Below are 17,185 nucleotides of genomic sequence, written 5' to 3' on the forward strand. Positions count from 1 at the left end.
CCTCAACTCCTACAATTCCAAGTGCTTGTCAGGGTGGGGGGTCCCCAGTTCAAATAGGATTATTTTGGGGGGGCCTGGAGAGGTTGAGAACCACTGCCCTAGTAGAGCCCTATCTGTGGTGGTCACGGGGGGACGGGGGGGGGGCACAGTGCTTATGTCACACAGACACGGGAAGTAAAGATGTCTTGCTTTATTTGTCTACTGTCTGTTGGAAATTATGCCGCGCGCGCACACACACACGTGCGTGCGCACGCACACACACACACACACACACACACACACACACACACACACACACACACACACACACACACACACCTGAGAGAGAGAGAGAGAGAGAGAGAGAGAGACACACACACACACACACACACACACACACACACACACACACACACACACACACACACACACACACATCCGGGGTCCTCGTGGTGACTTCTGCAGCTCTAAAACGATCTGCGTTACATGGTAAGAAACGCTGGCACTGGATGTACCCTGTCTTAAAAAAACTCTGGCACTCGATGTGTTAATTAGTATCATTGGTAACACCTGCGAAAGAAGTATGGAAGGGGCCCGATTTCTTTCGAATATGGCTGCTGCAGCCTATCGCTTGACCAAGGCTTTGATAGAAGAAGGTATGGTCAGTCCACGGGCCAGTTAGGCGCCATGTGACTTTGGCATGTTCATGAACGTACGTTGCGCTCTTCAGTCTTCACTACATGTCTTCTTTTATTTTCCTGGACCGAGTATTTTACAAAGGTCGCAGTCGTTCAGAAATAGTTTGTGTTACTCTAGTAAAGAAAATACTCTAGTAAAGTAAAGATTCCTCAAAAGTGTACTTAAGTAAGGTACTTGAGTAAATGTACTTAGTTACTTTACACCACTGCATAGTAGCTATACAACCTACTATTAATCAAAGTTCAACATCTAGGCTGAATATAATATATATAGTACAATATAATGTACAGTAGCTACTCACCAAAACAAAGGTGGTTTTATGATGTTGAAAGTCTGTTCTTCACGGTGGGAAGCCTCTCAGAACCCCACCTTTTGTGTAAAATCCACTGTTTCGCCAGAATATAAAATATGTCCACCAAGACAAAGAAACTCACTCAACTGCGCCACCTACAGAGCTGGTCCAATAGGAACAGCTATTGAGAGAGAGAGAGAGAGAGAGAGAGAGAGAGAGAGAGAGAGAGAGAGAGAGAGAGAGAGAGAGAGAGAGAGAGAGAGAGAGAGAGAGAGAGAGAGAGAGAGAGAGAGAGAGACACACACACACACACACACACACACACACACACACACACACACACACACACACACACACACACACACACACACACACACACACACACACACACACACAGACAGACCAAGGGTAGGGAAAGAGAGAGAGACAGAGTGAGAGACACAATAATGTAGGCCTTTAGCGAATCCAGAGTGACTTACTGTACAATAAACAAGGTAATCACATGCATAGAATGCAGAGAGACAGTGTAGTGCTTCAAGAACTTAGGATCATAGGTAAACAATGAACCCAGCACCTGTCTATACAACATATACAAATCATAATCTGTATATTTGAAACTATAGGATACCAGGTAAACACTAGTCTGGGACACTAGTCTGGGAGTCTTTGGCTTGGATCCTGGGGATCCTGGACAACAGGGGCGCGGCCACTGAGTTCTGATTCAAACCAACAGCCAATGAAGAAAAGGGGGCGGGATCCACATGCAGTGGGTGTTGCATCTAAATAGGATCGACGGGAAGCAATTTCCCCTTGAGAAATTTCGGCCGCCATGGTTGTGTACTGCTGTTTGCCTCTCGTCGGACTTTTTAGACGAGTTGCACAGCTCTCAGACCGGTAAGAGGCATGTCCGCTCAAATTCTGAGCGTAAGTTACATCCCGCCCACAAATACCAGGGCTCTGGTCCAGAAGTTCCTCGCCAGAGCTGGCGAAAACTTCTGGGAACTCAGATTAGGTAAACACTAAACCCAGCATCTCTAAACGTTATACTATCTAAATTTATGTTTTAACAGGGAGAGAGATGGAGAGAGAGAGAGAGACAGAGAGAGAGAGAGAGAGAGAGAGAGTGAGATAACTGATGACACTTTGAAACATGTTCGGGGTCATTTTAACGTCTTGTAGCGATCGGCTAAACCGTTACAGTCTACTCAGGCTTTTGTGAGCAACCCAGAAAGTTTTTAAGTTACTGGATTGAGTATTTAGATATTTAGTATTCAAATATCTTTATTTTTATTTATTAAAGTAATTGAAAAAACACGGCCCAACGCGTGGGTGGCACAGTGGTAAAGTCACTGCCGACCACCGCGGAGGTTGTGGGTTCGAATCCATCGTGATGCACCCGGCTTTGTCGAGGGTCTATATACGAACACAATTGGCCCGTGTTCGGGGGAGGGAAGCCAGGCGGGAAGGCTGTCCCTGCATGTAGTCTACTCCTACAGGCTGGGGGGCGGCCCCTTTCAGCAGGGAGTGTTGGGCGGGAGGAGTAGGACGGAGGCTCTACGTCCTCTCGGTGGGGGCTCCTCACTGGCAGGTGAATCAGTAGGATACAACAGCAGTGACAACACAGAATTGGGTGTGGGGAGGAATCAATTGGCATAACGACTAAATTGGGGAGAAAAAGGGCTAAAAAGCAACAAGAAGGAAAGAAGGAAAAAGCACGGCCCCTGACATATTAGAAGGACAATATCAGTCACCAGAACCAAGGACGTGTGTTTTCAATTAATCTAAAGGCAGCTCTCAACTGCACCGATTTTGGGCCGACTCGGCGATGGAAAACGTCTGCTGCCGACAACCTGTTGTCGGATAGTGTCGTTCCGGCGGGTCCGGACCTCTATCGAGATTAAAATTCTTAATACAAAACACACATTAACTATTTAAGCCCTATTTTAGATTTAGACTATATGAAAATTGCCGATCTACAAGCTTGCAACATGTTGCAATATGACACGTTGTGATCTTGTAGATCTGATATTTTGCTACTATTGTTATTGTTACTACTTGCACTGTATCTCTTTCTGTCTCTCCTCTGTCTCTCCCTCTCTCTCTCTTTTTCCCCCCGACACAGTCTAGGCAGAAGGCCGCCACCCTAGAGCCTAGGGTCTGCCTGACGTTTCTTCCAGTTAAGAGGGAGTTTTTCGTTGCCACTGTCGCAAAATTGCTTGCTCAGAGTGGGATGTCGGGTCTCTTCTCTACATGTAAAGTGTATTGAGACAACTTGTTGTGATTTGAAAACAGGACTTGTAACACTTGTAAGTAACAGAGTATTTCTACATTGTGGTAGTGCTACTTTTGCTCTCACACACACACAAACACACAAACACACACGCACGCACGCACGCGCGCGCACACACACACACACACACACACACACACACACACACACACACACACACACACACACACACACACACACACACACACACACACACACACACACACACACACACACACACACACACACACACACACACACACACAGGCAGCATATGGAACAAATGAAAAGACGAAGACGGTAACGGAAAATATCACAGAGGACAAAGACTCTGTTCCACTGTGTGTGTGTGTGTGTGTGTGTGTGTGTGTGTGTGTGTGTGTGTGTGTGTGCACGCGCGTGCGTGCATGTGTGTGTGTGAGAGACTTTTCCAGGAGCAGTGAAACTAACAGGCAATCTCTGAACCAGTAGACTACTTAAGTACAATTTGTTGGTAATAAAAAGAGGCAGATATTGTACTTTTACACTTACATTTACTAGTACTTGACAGCTTTAGTCACTAGTTACTTTGCACATTTAGATTATTATTACAAACATACATTTAGCATGCAAACAAGCCCTATTGTATAATTTCTCTACTCGAAAATAGCACATCTACAAGCTCACAGATCTGCTGTGAGCTTGTAGATCTGCTACTTTCAAAATATTTTTGATACACTTAGAAAACTCTAAATCTTGTTAGATGGGACATTCTGCAAAATGAGTACATTTTGCAGAATGCGGTGCGACGCGTTGTGACACGTTGTGAGCTTGTAGATCGGCTATTTTCAAATAGCCTACGAATAAAATAGGGCTAAAATGGTTAATGTATGTTTTATAAAGTAATATATATCTGCAAAGTAACTAGTAACTAAAGTTTTCAAATAATTGTAGTGGAGTAAAAGTACAACATTTTCCTCTAAGATGTAGTGGAGTAGAAGTGAAAGTATTGGAAATTGGAACTACTCCAGTAAAGTACACATACCTCAACATTGTACAAGTACAGTACTTAAGTAAATGTACTTAGTTACTTTCCACCACTGCATTGTGGTATTGCTACTTTTACTAAAGTGAAAAAAAAGAAAGAATCCACAGCTCTGAACTCTCCCTGTGCGTATATGAACGGACCGGGACGGTCGTCTGTTTCTAATTCAGACAGAAGGTCGTTCTGGAAAGCGAAGGGATGGAAAACCTTACAACGTAATCTGACCCACTTTTACCACTCTACTCGGTATCCCCAACACACAAGCAGTGCTGCAAAGTAACTAAGTACATTTACTCAAGGAGGCTAATGCACTTAACCCATTAAGACCTGAGGCCGATTCTACAAATGCCTTCTAAATCAAACGTTTTCGTGCCATGGACCCCCAAACACTTTCAAGATCTCTCAAAAATGTTCAAAAATAGCAGATGTACAAGTTCGCAGCGCGGCGCCAGGTGACATATTTTGAAGGATTTTTGTCAAACGTTGAAAACTTGTGAAATGGGCTATTGAGTACTTTTTACTTTTTAAAAAAAAAAAAAAATGTTAATAGTGATTGTTACTTTGGTGGTCCGCGGACCCCCTGGTGGTCCGCCGACCCCTGTGAGTGTTGGGACCCCCGGGGACCCCCCTGGAACATGGCGGACCCCTTTGGCAGTTTTTTTTTTTTCATGCACGGTTTGCTTGTTTCTGTCGCTTGTTTTTTAAAACCTGGCAGCAAACTTGGCAACCCGACTGACATCACTGACCTATCCTTGGTATTTGTACTTCCGGGTTGCATAATGATGACATCACTGTCGAGTCCTGTGGTGTCATGAACCTAGGCAGGTTTGTTTAGCAGATTACCGTGGGCAGCGTGCTGTGCTGTGGCTGTTTGTTTTTGTGTTTGGGATGAACATGGCACGTGAAGGACGGACATATTGTGAGCGAGACATGAGTGAAGTGAAAGTAACGGCCTGGGTGGAACAAAGGAGGTACGTAAGAAGGGGGGGGGGGGTTGAAGCAAAGGAGCTGTGTGTGTGCTGTTGTGGAGGACATGGGCAGAGTGCAATGGCGGCCGCTCGTGTTGTTTCGGCGAAACCCGTCGCCGTGCGGTGTCGGTGGTGTGCACGGTAAACGGTACGAAGCTGCCTCCCCTTCCGTTTTGTCCGACATTTGGTGAGTAGAATTAATTATGTTGCGCGGTGGAAAAGGTGTAGTGAGCAATGAGATGTCCCCTACGCGACGCGTAAATTCAGCGCGGCCGCCGTGGCAAGTCAGTTGGCGACATGTGGTATGGCGGTGCGTTGTTTATTCGATAACAGAGCTGTGGGGTGTCGCACCTAGGGTGCGGAAGTCGCTCGCCATTTATATAGTTAGATATATATATGTTTATATATAGAGATGGGGGTCCGCGGCCAAATACATATGATTTTGGGGGTCCTTGACATGGAAAAGTTGGAGCACCATATGATGATATAGCAACATATGTTTTTTTTTTTTTTTATGTTAGGATTTAGAAGACATTTGTAATATATATTCAAAGATCCGGTCTTAAAACCCATTAAGACCGGGAACGCATCTATGTCATTTTTAGATTTCTTTGGCTATTCAAAAATAGCAGATCTGCAAGCTCATAGCGCGGCACCGAGTGCCGCGCTATGAGCTTGTAGATCTGCTATTTTTGAAGTTTGAAATTTGTGCAAATCTTTGAATATATATACTTTTTAAAGCAAACATTTTGAACTCAAATCTTTGGCAATGTATTTGGCCACGTACCCCCCATCTCAAAATATGTCGTTTCAGGGACCCCTAGAAGCACAGATCGGAGTTAAAAATGTTCGCTTTAAAACATCCCGGTCTTAAAGGGTTAATAAAGTATTAATGCCCTATGTTATACTTTATCGTATGGCAGGGGTCATTGCCGGAAAACATTGCAACGATGAAAAGCATCAACAAGAGCATGTGACCAAATAATAACTCCATTGGATCCATTGGAACACAGGTTATTTTCTTACATTTCCTGTAAAAGTAGCGCTTTTTGGACTTACAAGGATTTACACGTGACAGTGTGGGGTCTTTACGCTCTATACTAAACTGAACACCAGATGTTAACAGATGTTTGAGGCCACGGCCCCCGTCCCGTCCTGCATCATGTGGTGTCACCTCTGACACGTGGGCGGGGGGGGGGGGGGGGGGGGGTATTCAATTAGCACAGTGATGTAAGTACATACTCAAGTACCGTACTCTTTTTTTTAGGTACTTTACTGGAATATTTCCCAGTTGTCAGTACTTCTACTCCACTACATCTCAGAGGCATACATTGTACTTTTACTCCACTACAATTATTTGAAAACTTTAGTTACTAGTCACTTTGCATATGTAAATTATTACATTATGAAACATACCATCAACCACTTTAGCCCTATTTTATACCTAGGCTATTTGAAAACAGCCGATCTACAAGCTCACAACGCGTTGCATCGCGACACGTTGTGAGCTTGTAGATCTGCTATTCTCAAACATTTTAGTACTTAGAACTTTTGGTACTTAAAGTACATTTTGATACCAATACTTTTGTACTTTTACTCAAGTTCATTTTGAATTCCGTACTTTGACTTGTAAGAGAGTACTTCTACATTGCAGTATTGATACTTTTACTCAAGTAAAGAGAGAGAGAGAGAGAGAGGGGGGGGAGGCAGACATTCAATTTGCAGATTTCACACTCCTGTCATGCTGACATTGTGCTGAATGGGCTTCAGTTACAAATAAATAAGCCAGGTGGTGTAAGTAAGTAAGTCAGTGGTTCATGTCAAGGGCCCCCAAAATGATTTGTGTTTAAAAAAACAAAAACAAAAGTAAAACCCTTTCAAGAATGTTCTAAAATGTTTCAAAAAATAGCAGATGTACAAGCTTGCAGCATGGCACGATGTAAGACATACTTTGATTATTGCACTTGAGTAAAAGTAGCAGTAGGCTAAATCAAGTACCTGTAGTCAAAATGTTACTTGAGTAATAGTATATAAGTATTGACATCAACGTATACTAGAACCAAAGTAAAAGTACTCATTTTGTGCATAAAATGTGTTAACGTTTTTTTTTTTAAATAGCAGCTCTACAAACCCCTCAACGTGTCACATTGCTTTGTAGATCTGCTATTTTTGAATAGCCGAAATGAATGTAAACAAATAGTTATAGCAACACAATCATTTTAACCACTTAATCCAGGGGTCTTCAACAGGGGGTCCGGGACCCCTAGGGGGTCCTCATACAGGGGGTCCTACAGGGGGCCTACAGGGGGTCCGCCAAATCTTTGTGTGATATGATTCTTTTTTTTTACATTAACCACTTGAACCCTCGCAAGCATCCCTTTTCTGAGGAGAACTTACGCCAAAAATAGCCGATCTACAAGCTCACAACGCCTCGCGCTGCGAGGCGTTGTGAGCTTGTAGATCTGCTATTTTTGGCAAAGAGTTATAGGTGTAGAGGGTAAAAAGAGCAGCAAAAGTTTATCTGAAATACATTTTTTTTTACAATATAGAGGGGGTCCCTGCTTCATCTCTCTCTCAGCTAGGGGGTCCTTGGCCTGAAAACGTTGAAGACCCCTGACTTAATCCATTTATATGATCAGGATATTCAAAAATATCAGATCTACAAGCTCACTGCTTGCACATCTGCTATTTTATTTTTTATTTTTTTTTATGACGAAAAATTATTGGAAGATTTTGAATATTTTTTATTGTTTTAATTGTATTTACATGAATATTCTTTTCTGGGGGGGTCCCTGGCATAAAATCTTTTCAGATGGGGGTCCACGGTGCTTGTGCCGTTTGCTATGAGAACGCATGACGATGCACACCAGGGTCAACTGTAACTGACGTTCAGTGACTCCGTAGCTTTGTGTGACTATCGCGACATCCACTCTGTCATAACCAGTGGTGTAAAGTAACTAAGTACATTTACTCAAGTACTGTATTTTTACTTTACTGGAATATTTCCAATTGTCTATACTTTTACTTCTACTCCACTTCATCTCAGAGGCAAATATTATACTTTTACTCCATTACAATTATTTGAAAACTTTAGTTACTAGTTACTTTGCAGATATAAATGATTACATTATAAAATATACATTAACCACGTTAGCCCTGTTTTATACCTAGGCTATTTGAAAATAGCAGATCTACAAGCTCACAACGCGTCGCATCGCGGCGCGTTGTGAGCTTCAGTATACCGGTGGTCTCTCTGGTAGGAGACACAAAGAGTCTCCTTTGAGTCTCCTACCGCTACCGGATACATTGGCATCTTTCGCCGGTCGTCAAATTATTGTCTTAGGAATGCGACAAAAACAAAAAAAATATCCATCAATTTAATGCTTCATGTGGTGTGTAATTGATAGATTGATTTGGTGAACTACTCCTTTAACAGATTTTGCCAGCTGCATCATGTGAGCTGTGTTGGACACAAGACGAGGTTCTGCTCATATTCTTTTTTCCCACTCTTTGAACATATCTATTTAGGCAAGAGGGGAAAAAAAAAAAAAACAGTAGTAGAGAACTTTTCCTAAGCAGCTACACAGTAAAATCCTCAGTGTTAAACGGATGCATTTGGAGCTCTTGAGAGGGCACAAGTGTGACCAAAATAGACCCGTACGCGTGCATTTGTACACGCTCAGAGTTAAATGATCACTGAGGATTTCATTGTGTAGACTCCGAAGAAAGATTGTAATTGTCTCCGCCAGGCCGAAAGGCATGGCGAGAGAGTATGTTTTACCCTCCGTCCGTCCGTCCGTCCGTGTGTGTGTGTGTGTCCTGTCTGTGTGTTACCAGCTAATCTCCGGTACCGTTGGCCCGGTCGCTGCGAAACTGTGCACACCCACTCCCTGGATGCCAATTCAGAACCTCTGCCCCACATTTTTCACATGGGCCTGTTATAGCGCCACCAGGAGGCCGATTTGTGCAAAACCCATTTTTTCCCATTACACCTACAGCTTTTAACCAAACGTCATGCAAATCGGTACACAGTATCTCTATAGTCATGTGATCAACCCGGATCTGTCCGATTTCCCATATTGCATCCTCATTGGCTAAGGTTGGCTTCCAAAGTTTGCAGGATTGGTCCGTTTTGAACAAACTGCCTCCAATCATGAACGCAGCTTGCCATTTCCAAAAAATTGCACACGCACATTCCCACTAGGCCGAGGAAGAAATGCCACTTGAACATTTTCAAATCAGCCTCATGGTGGCGCTATAACTGGCCGATTTGCATTTTTAACTATAACTGCACCGATCTGCGTGAAACTTTGCACGCACACTCCCTAGAGGCCAAGAAAAAACATTGGACTGCATTTTTCACATCTGCTTTTCACAGCGCCACCAGGAGGCCGACTTATGTAAAATACATTTTTGGAGATTATTCCTTCAGATTCTGTCCAAAAAACACGCAAATTGGTACACTGCATCTCCATAGTCATGTGATTCTGATCGATCTGTCCGATATTTCATATTCCATCCTATTTGGCATACAGTGGCTTCCAAAGTTTGCAGGATTGGTCAGTTTTAAACAAAATGCCTCAAAACATGAATGCAGTGTGCAATTTCCGTGAAAGTTTGCATGCAGATTCCCACTAGGCCGAGGAAGAAATGCCCCCCTTTTCACATTCACATTGGCCTTTATAGCGCCACCAGCAGGTCTAATTTAGCAAAACACATTTTTGGAACAAAATGCCTCAAATCATGAATGCAGTGTCCCATTGAAAGGCCTAAGAAGAAATGCCACCCTTTTCACATTGGCCTATTATAGCGCCACCAGGAGGCCACAATAACCTACCTGACCTGGCGGAGACCTGTGCTCCGAGGAGCACTTTTTCTAGTTTCACATATTATAGCGCCAGAATCAGTGGTGGAAAAAGTACTCAAATGTTTAAAAAAAACTGTTACAAGTAAAAGGCCTGTGTTCAAAATGTTACTAAGTACAAAAGTATTGGCATCGAAATATACTTAAAGTAAAGTAAAAGTAGTAAAATGTATAGCCTAGGTATAAAATAGGACTAAAGTGTTTAATGTATGTTTATAATGCAATAATTTATATCTGCAAAGTAACTAGTAACTAAAGTTTTCAAATAAATGTAGTGGAGTAAAAGTACAATATTTGCCTCTGAGATGTAGTGGAGTAGAAGTAAAAGTATTGGTAATTGGAAATACTCAAGTAAAGTACAAATACCTCAAAATTGTACTTAAGTACAGTACTTAAGTAAATGTACTTAGTTACTTTCCACCACTGATAAAGAATATATATGTGATTCTCAAAGTGGGGTCCAAGAACTGTCAGGGTTCCTTGAAGGGGTTCCAAATGGTTCCTTATAAGGTCTGTAACTCTCAGAGTGTACAAATGGAGCCGTACGCTCTCTGCCCCGCCCCACATTAGGCTCTATGCACAGCAGCCATATTGGAAAGAAATTGGGCTTCTTCTTACTTCCTTTACCAATGATGCTAATGAAGGCTCTGTTCCATTCTTTTTTTTTTTTTAAGATTTTTTTTGGGGCTTTTTATACCTTTATTTAGAGAGGTACAGGGAAAGTAGGCTGACAGGAATTGGGGATAGAGATAGGGGGTGACATGCAGCAAAGGTCGTCGGGAACGGGAGTCGAACCCACGACACGCTGTCAGGCTGGCATTGCCGCCTAGGGTGCCTGGACCGTCACGCTACGGCCCAGGCCGGCTCTGTTCCATTCTGGTCAGGGTGCTGATATCGTGCATGTTGGCTCACTAGAAACACTCCATTTTGGTTCCCAAATGGCCCCTTATGGTGTAACTCTGAGAGTGTGCAAATGGAACACTCTCAGTGTTATGGCGGTCATAAGACAACCACTACGCCACACTAAATGGAACAGAGCCTTAATTAATATCATTGGTAACACCTGTGAAGGAAGTACGGAAGGGGCCCAATTCATTCCCAATATGGCTGCTGTGCATAGAGCCATATATCAAAACCAATATTTAGAGCCATTCATTGACTATCATGAATGAGTTAACTCGTCAAATTCTACCAGTGCCCACACTGCCAACGACGAGTTTGGACGGGTTTTTGAAAAAAAAAAATATATATATATATTTTTTTTTTTTTCGTTTTCTTTTTTTTCTTCGTTTTTTCACACAGAACCAGGAAATAACGTAAACGTAGCATAAACGTGCTATTTTTAGCGGCGTAGGCTATAACAAGTGAATGGGAGGTCACAATTACATTTCTTTTTTACAGTGAAACCCTCCGTGATTAGCAACCATCATGGGATCGACCGTACTGGAGATAAATATCCTGTGACTACTTGAAACGGTAAGAACATCGAAAAATCACTGGCAGTCTGGGCCTTATTTAGTTGTATATACTCTGGCAGTTAAAGAGTTAACAGTCTTTATTTCTTTATTTTCGAGAGTCGGTTAGCAGTTTTTTTATATGACATTTTTTTCTTATACAGTATATCAGGAGTCTTCAACGTTTTCAGGCCAAGGACCCCCCTAGCTGAGAGAGAGATGAAGCAGGGACCCCCTCTATATTGTATAAAAAAACATTTCATTAAACTTTCTTTTTTTGTTTACTTGGTCTGCTCTTTTTTTCCTCTACACCTATCAGAAAAAGGGATGTTAGGGTTCAAGTGGTTAAGGTAAAAAAAAGAATCATATCACACAAAGATTTGGCGGACCCCCTTTAGTAACTCTGAGGACCCCCTAGGGGTCCCGGACCCCCTGTTGAAGCCCCCTGCAGTATATCAATGAATCGACACGAACAAAATTCAAATAGATTTTTTTATAATATTATAAATCTATTAGTCAGGCTGATTACTTAATCCTTTATTATCCTTCAATGTACATTGACGGCTTACAAAAAATCCACAAGCTCGAAATGTGACGCGTTTTGAGCTTGTAGATCTGCTACTTTTTATTTGTTTGAATCCTGAAAAGTAACAGTTCTGGTCATATGAGGTTTCCACCCGACAGAGATGATCTGTAGAATCGGCCTCAGGTCTAAATAAGTTAAAGTCAATCAATCCATCATGACTTCCATTAAATCACTGCAACCAAAGCTTCTCTGTTCTGGGAAAACACTAGATCTACAAGCTCACACAACGAGTCACAACACAAAGATATTTTTAGCATAGAGCAGGGGTTTTCAACTGATTTTGACCCAGGGACCACCATCCTGACTAAGAGCAACCTGGGGACCACCACTATTGTGCGTGGTGGGTCCATCATAGACCCACCCCACTTTTCTTCACGATATCCGATATTCCGATATTGACCAACTCCTAATTTCCGATACCGATATCAACCGATACCGATATATGCAGGCTTTTTCACCAAAAGTCAACTAACTGTCAGGAACATCACACATCTAATCAAATAAAATAGCTATAATATCAACATAATATTTTTAAAAATACAGTGATTTTGTTTGTTTTCAATGTCCTGTGACTCAATGGTGAGTCCCACTAATCTTAGATTAGATGTTGGCCTATTTGACAGTGCAGAAGCATAATTGCTTTTATGCCTATGACATTAACGAGCGTCAACTAATTTGAAAGTGACTGAGGTCTGTCTCTTTTCTCAGCAAAAGCCCTTGAATATGATGGTATATGATTAAGGATTACTGTGATTATGGAAAGCTCACATGTCATATCACACACACACACACACACACACACACACACACACACACACACACACACACACACACACACACACACACACACACACACCATACAGTGAGAACTCCTGAAACTTATTTAATGCATGGCCAGGGACCACCTGCAATACCTCCGCGGACCACCAGCTAATTCTGTGTGTGTGTGTGTGTGTGTGTGTGTGTGTGTGTGTGTGTGTGTGTGTGTGTGTGTGTGTGTGTGTGTGCGCGCGTGCGTGTGTGATATGAACTGTTTTTACATCAACCACTTGAACCCTATAAGCATTTCTATTCTAAGGGGAAGATTCGCAGCGAGGCGGTTTGGTGTAGAGGGGGAAAAGAGAAGACCAAGTACAGAGCCAAATGTCATGTTTACTTAAATATTGAGGGTTTACTTTAAGTGGTTAAATGTCTGAAAATAGGCTACACATTAACGTGAATCCAACATATTAAAAGAAAAGATAATGTGTGAACAAACAATACAGCATTCATTTACACGACAATAATGATGATAGTTGCTGTCAAACAAGTCTATGAAGCTATGAAATATATGGACAAGTTTAATCTGCAACACAATGTTATACGATATGTAGTGGGGGTCCCTGCTTCATCTCTCTCTGCAGCTAAGGGGTCCTTGGGCTGGAAAAACGTTGCAGACCCCTGACATACATAAGGCCATTCCATTCTAAGCTTTGTAATGCAGATGTCCCCCCCCCAAAAAAAATCACCCTTAACACTCTTTCACACACACACACACACACACACACACACACACACACACACACACACACACACACACACACACACACACACACACACACACACACACACACACACACACACACACACACACACTGGGATATCATCCAGGAGTGGAACCTTTTCAGGTTTTTAAAGAGATTGGAAAATCTGTGCTCCGCAAATAGGCTCTATTCACAGCAGCCATATTATGAAGACATTCACAGGTGTTACCAATGATACTAATGAAGGCTCTGTTCCATTCTGGTCAAACAGAGTCAGGGTGCTGATATTGTGCATGTTGGCTCACTGGAAACACTCTGCTACACCAGTGGGTCTACAGTTGGGGTCCAGGGACCCTCATGGGCTTCCAAATGGCCCCTTACAGGTGTGTAACTCTGAGAGTGTTCCATTTGTACACTCTCAGAGTTATGGGGGTCGTGGAAACCACTGTGCTACACTAAATGGAACAGAGCCTTCATTAGTATCATTGGTAACACCTGTGAAGGAAGTGATAATATGGCTGCTGTATAGAGCCTATTCTAAAGACTACCCAAAAGAAAAGAAAAGTCTCTAAAATCAACATAGATCTTCACACACACACACACACACACACACACACACACACACACACACACACACACACACACACACACACACACACACACACACACACATAAAACACGCATAACATTGATTTAAATAATTTACAGCCCGCGACCCCCAACCAGCTGTTTAAACTCAACTTGTCTTTTGAGTTGTAGGCCTATAAACACGTAGTCTGTCGTGTAATTTAATTCATGATATAGTCATTGATTGACGAAACTGCACTAATTAAGCCCCACATGCATTTGTTTACATTATCACCGAGTTTTTCACCGCAAAAAAAGGAGGGTCGTCTGTCACGACCGTCATGGATGAACTTCAAAAAAGTGTTTGCACTTTCTCCCCTTTTGGTCCGTACATGTACATAAACGTTCGTATTTCTAATATAAGTGCTTAATCCCATGGCCACGGATGTTACAATTATGTACGGGTCCTCAAAAAGTACCCGTGTCTTCTGTATTGTTGAATAAAAAGGCTTTTAATCCGATCGGTGGCCATTTTTGTCATAGTGTTATAATGTATCAGAGTGCAATACACCTCCCAACCGACGGGGTCGCGTAGTTGAAAGCGTATGGAGGAAATATGGAAACAATGGCCACCGATCGGATTAAAATGTTTTTTTTTATTTAACAATACGGAGGATACGGGTACTTTTGAGAGCCCGTACTTAATTGTAACATCCGTGGCCATGAGGTCAGCACTTTATATTTGAAATATGAACGTTTATGTAGATGTACGGGCCGTAAATGGAGAAAATTCAAACACCAGGTTAAAGTTCATCCATGACGGTCATGATATGTATCAGGGCTAGGGGGGATGCTAGAAGTTTATGTCTGCCATGAAATACAAAAATCATTTCATAGTGAAACAATGACACAGAATTGTCTAAAAGACATTAAAAACGTCTTTATAAAGCTGCAATAAATGGAAAAACAACTGTTAAAAAAAACCGTCATGTTGTCGCTCCGTTCTTTTTCTGCCACGAGTTTCTCTTCTAGACGCGAAAATGCCGACGTTAAAAAAACCGTTACATTCAATGTAACGGTTTGTAACTGTGAGGGAGTTATAAATGGAACCAAATGGACCCGTACGGGTCCATTTGGTTCCATTTGTAACTCCCCCACAGTTACATGAACAAAGGAAGTTTTTCCTCTGTAAAGCAAACTAACATATTGGTCTTTATTCGACCATTGAATGGGATTTACCAGTGTTGCCAGGTTTTGTGAGAGAAATAAGCAACAAACCCAAGCAAATATGAAAACAAACCCAAAAGAAGCGACATGCACTCAAACCCTATATATATATATATAGGCCATTTGAAAAAGCGTTGTGTGCTTATAGAGCTGCTATTTTTATTTGTTTTTAAATCACGGGAAAAAGAGAACATTTTGGAATATTTTCAAACCCACAAAATCTTGCATGGGGATAGGTTACTTGGGTCTACAAATATATATTAATTTGGGGGTCCTTGATATGAACATGTTTGACAACCAATGGTTTAAACAACATTAGGAAACAAGCCCAAACAAGCGACTACACTTTAGAAACAAGCCAATAGTAAGCAACTTTACAGACAAATAAGCCCAAAGGCACTTATAATAAGCGGACATGGCAACGCCACTATACTTACGTGTTTTCTTGGTTTGTTGTGAGCGCCCGCAGAAAAAAAAAAGAAATCCAACTTTTTAGATAAAATGATTCTTTGTGGGTCCCTGATTGTAACTTGTATCCGGTACTAAATGTAATCATGTACATTTATATGGTTTCTCCTCTTTTCCTCCAGGCTCCAGCAGCACCACAGGGCTGACTGACTGCTTCTCTCTCCCCCAGCTAGAGGAGCTTGTGGGCCGGGATGAAATGACGTGATGCCCACCCCCCCCCCTCCCAGTGGTGGAAAAAGTACTCACATTTTTTTACTTAAGTAAAAGTATCAGTGGTGGAAAAAGCACTGAAATGTTTTACTTCTGCTATTTTCAAATGGCCGAAATGCCTATAGGGCTGAAGTGGTTGAGGTATGTTTTGTAATAATAATCAAAATCTACAAAGTAACTAGTAATAAAGTTTTCAAATAATTGTAATTGGAGTAGAAGTAAAAGTACTGAAAATTGGAAATACTCCAGTAAAGTAAAAGTACCTCAAAATTGTACTTAAGTAGGCCTACAGTACTTGAGTCAATGTACTTCGTTACTTTCCACAACTGCCCCTTCCATTCCATCCATCCATCCATCCAAAAAAGTAGGCTACTCTGATATTTTTACTTTGAGTAATTTTTTATAGCAATAACCACAAGTAAAAGGCTTGTAATCCAAATTTGACTTGGGTGAAAGAGTACTATTTTTCACATTATATTTGAAAAGTATATTTACTTGAAGTAAATGTACTTAGTTACTTCCCCCCACTGCCCTGCCTCCCTCCATCCGGCCATCAGTCTGGTAAATCTAATAAGAATTGAACAGTTAAAGCATTTAGCTAAATGCAGGATATGTGAGCGCGAATTGTCCCTTTAATGGCATGGAATGTCACTGCTACACATGCTGAGACGTTGAGAGCAGTGGTTCTCAAAGTGGGGTCCGGGGTCCTTCAGGGGTGGGGGGGTTCCAGGGAGTCCCCAACAAAATGAGTTGATATAGCGTCACATTAGTTCCCACTTTAAACCTTCTATGCATTGGTTATTTGAAAATAGCAGATCTACAAGCTCACAACGCGTCGCATCGCGACACGTTGTGAGCTTGTAGATCTGCTATTTTCAAATATCCAAACTTATTATCCACCACGGCAGATACCATTCCAAACTACTAGGCTACTATGCTATTCCAAACATTTGATTCATATCTATTTGACAGTGGAAAACCTTTTTGTGCCAGGGACCCCCTTAAGAGTACATTTTGTCAAGATTCGTCAACATAGAAAAAAAGTAGATCTACAA

At 41.9% G+C, this 17,185-nt stretch overlaps 1 protein-coding gene across 1 annotated transcript in view; it reads right to left on the reverse strand.

Moving 5' to 3' along the window:
- The window catches only part of lhfpl2a (LHFPL tetraspan subfamily member 2a), a 66,620-nt gene extending 50,555 nt beyond the window's left edge, over positions 1-16,065 (reverse strand). Inside the window, exons 1-2 of the mRNA XM_084046306.1 lie at positions 15,890-16,065; positions 980-1,151 (exon numbers count right to left, since the gene is read on the reverse strand). The gene's annotated coding sequence lies outside the window, so the exon portion shown is untranslated. The remainder of the gene's footprint in view (positions 1-979; positions 1,152-15,889) is intronic.
- Positions 16,066-17,185: the final 1,120 nt, after the last annotated feature.

The sequence above is a fragment of the Gymnoscopelus microlampas genome, assembly GCF_963454915.1.
Source record: "Gymnoscopelus microlampas genome assembly, chromosome: 21".
In the NCBI taxonomy this organism is placed as follows: Eukaryota; Metazoa; Chordata; class Actinopteri; order Myctophiformes; family Myctophidae; genus Gymnoscopelus; species Gymnoscopelus microlampas.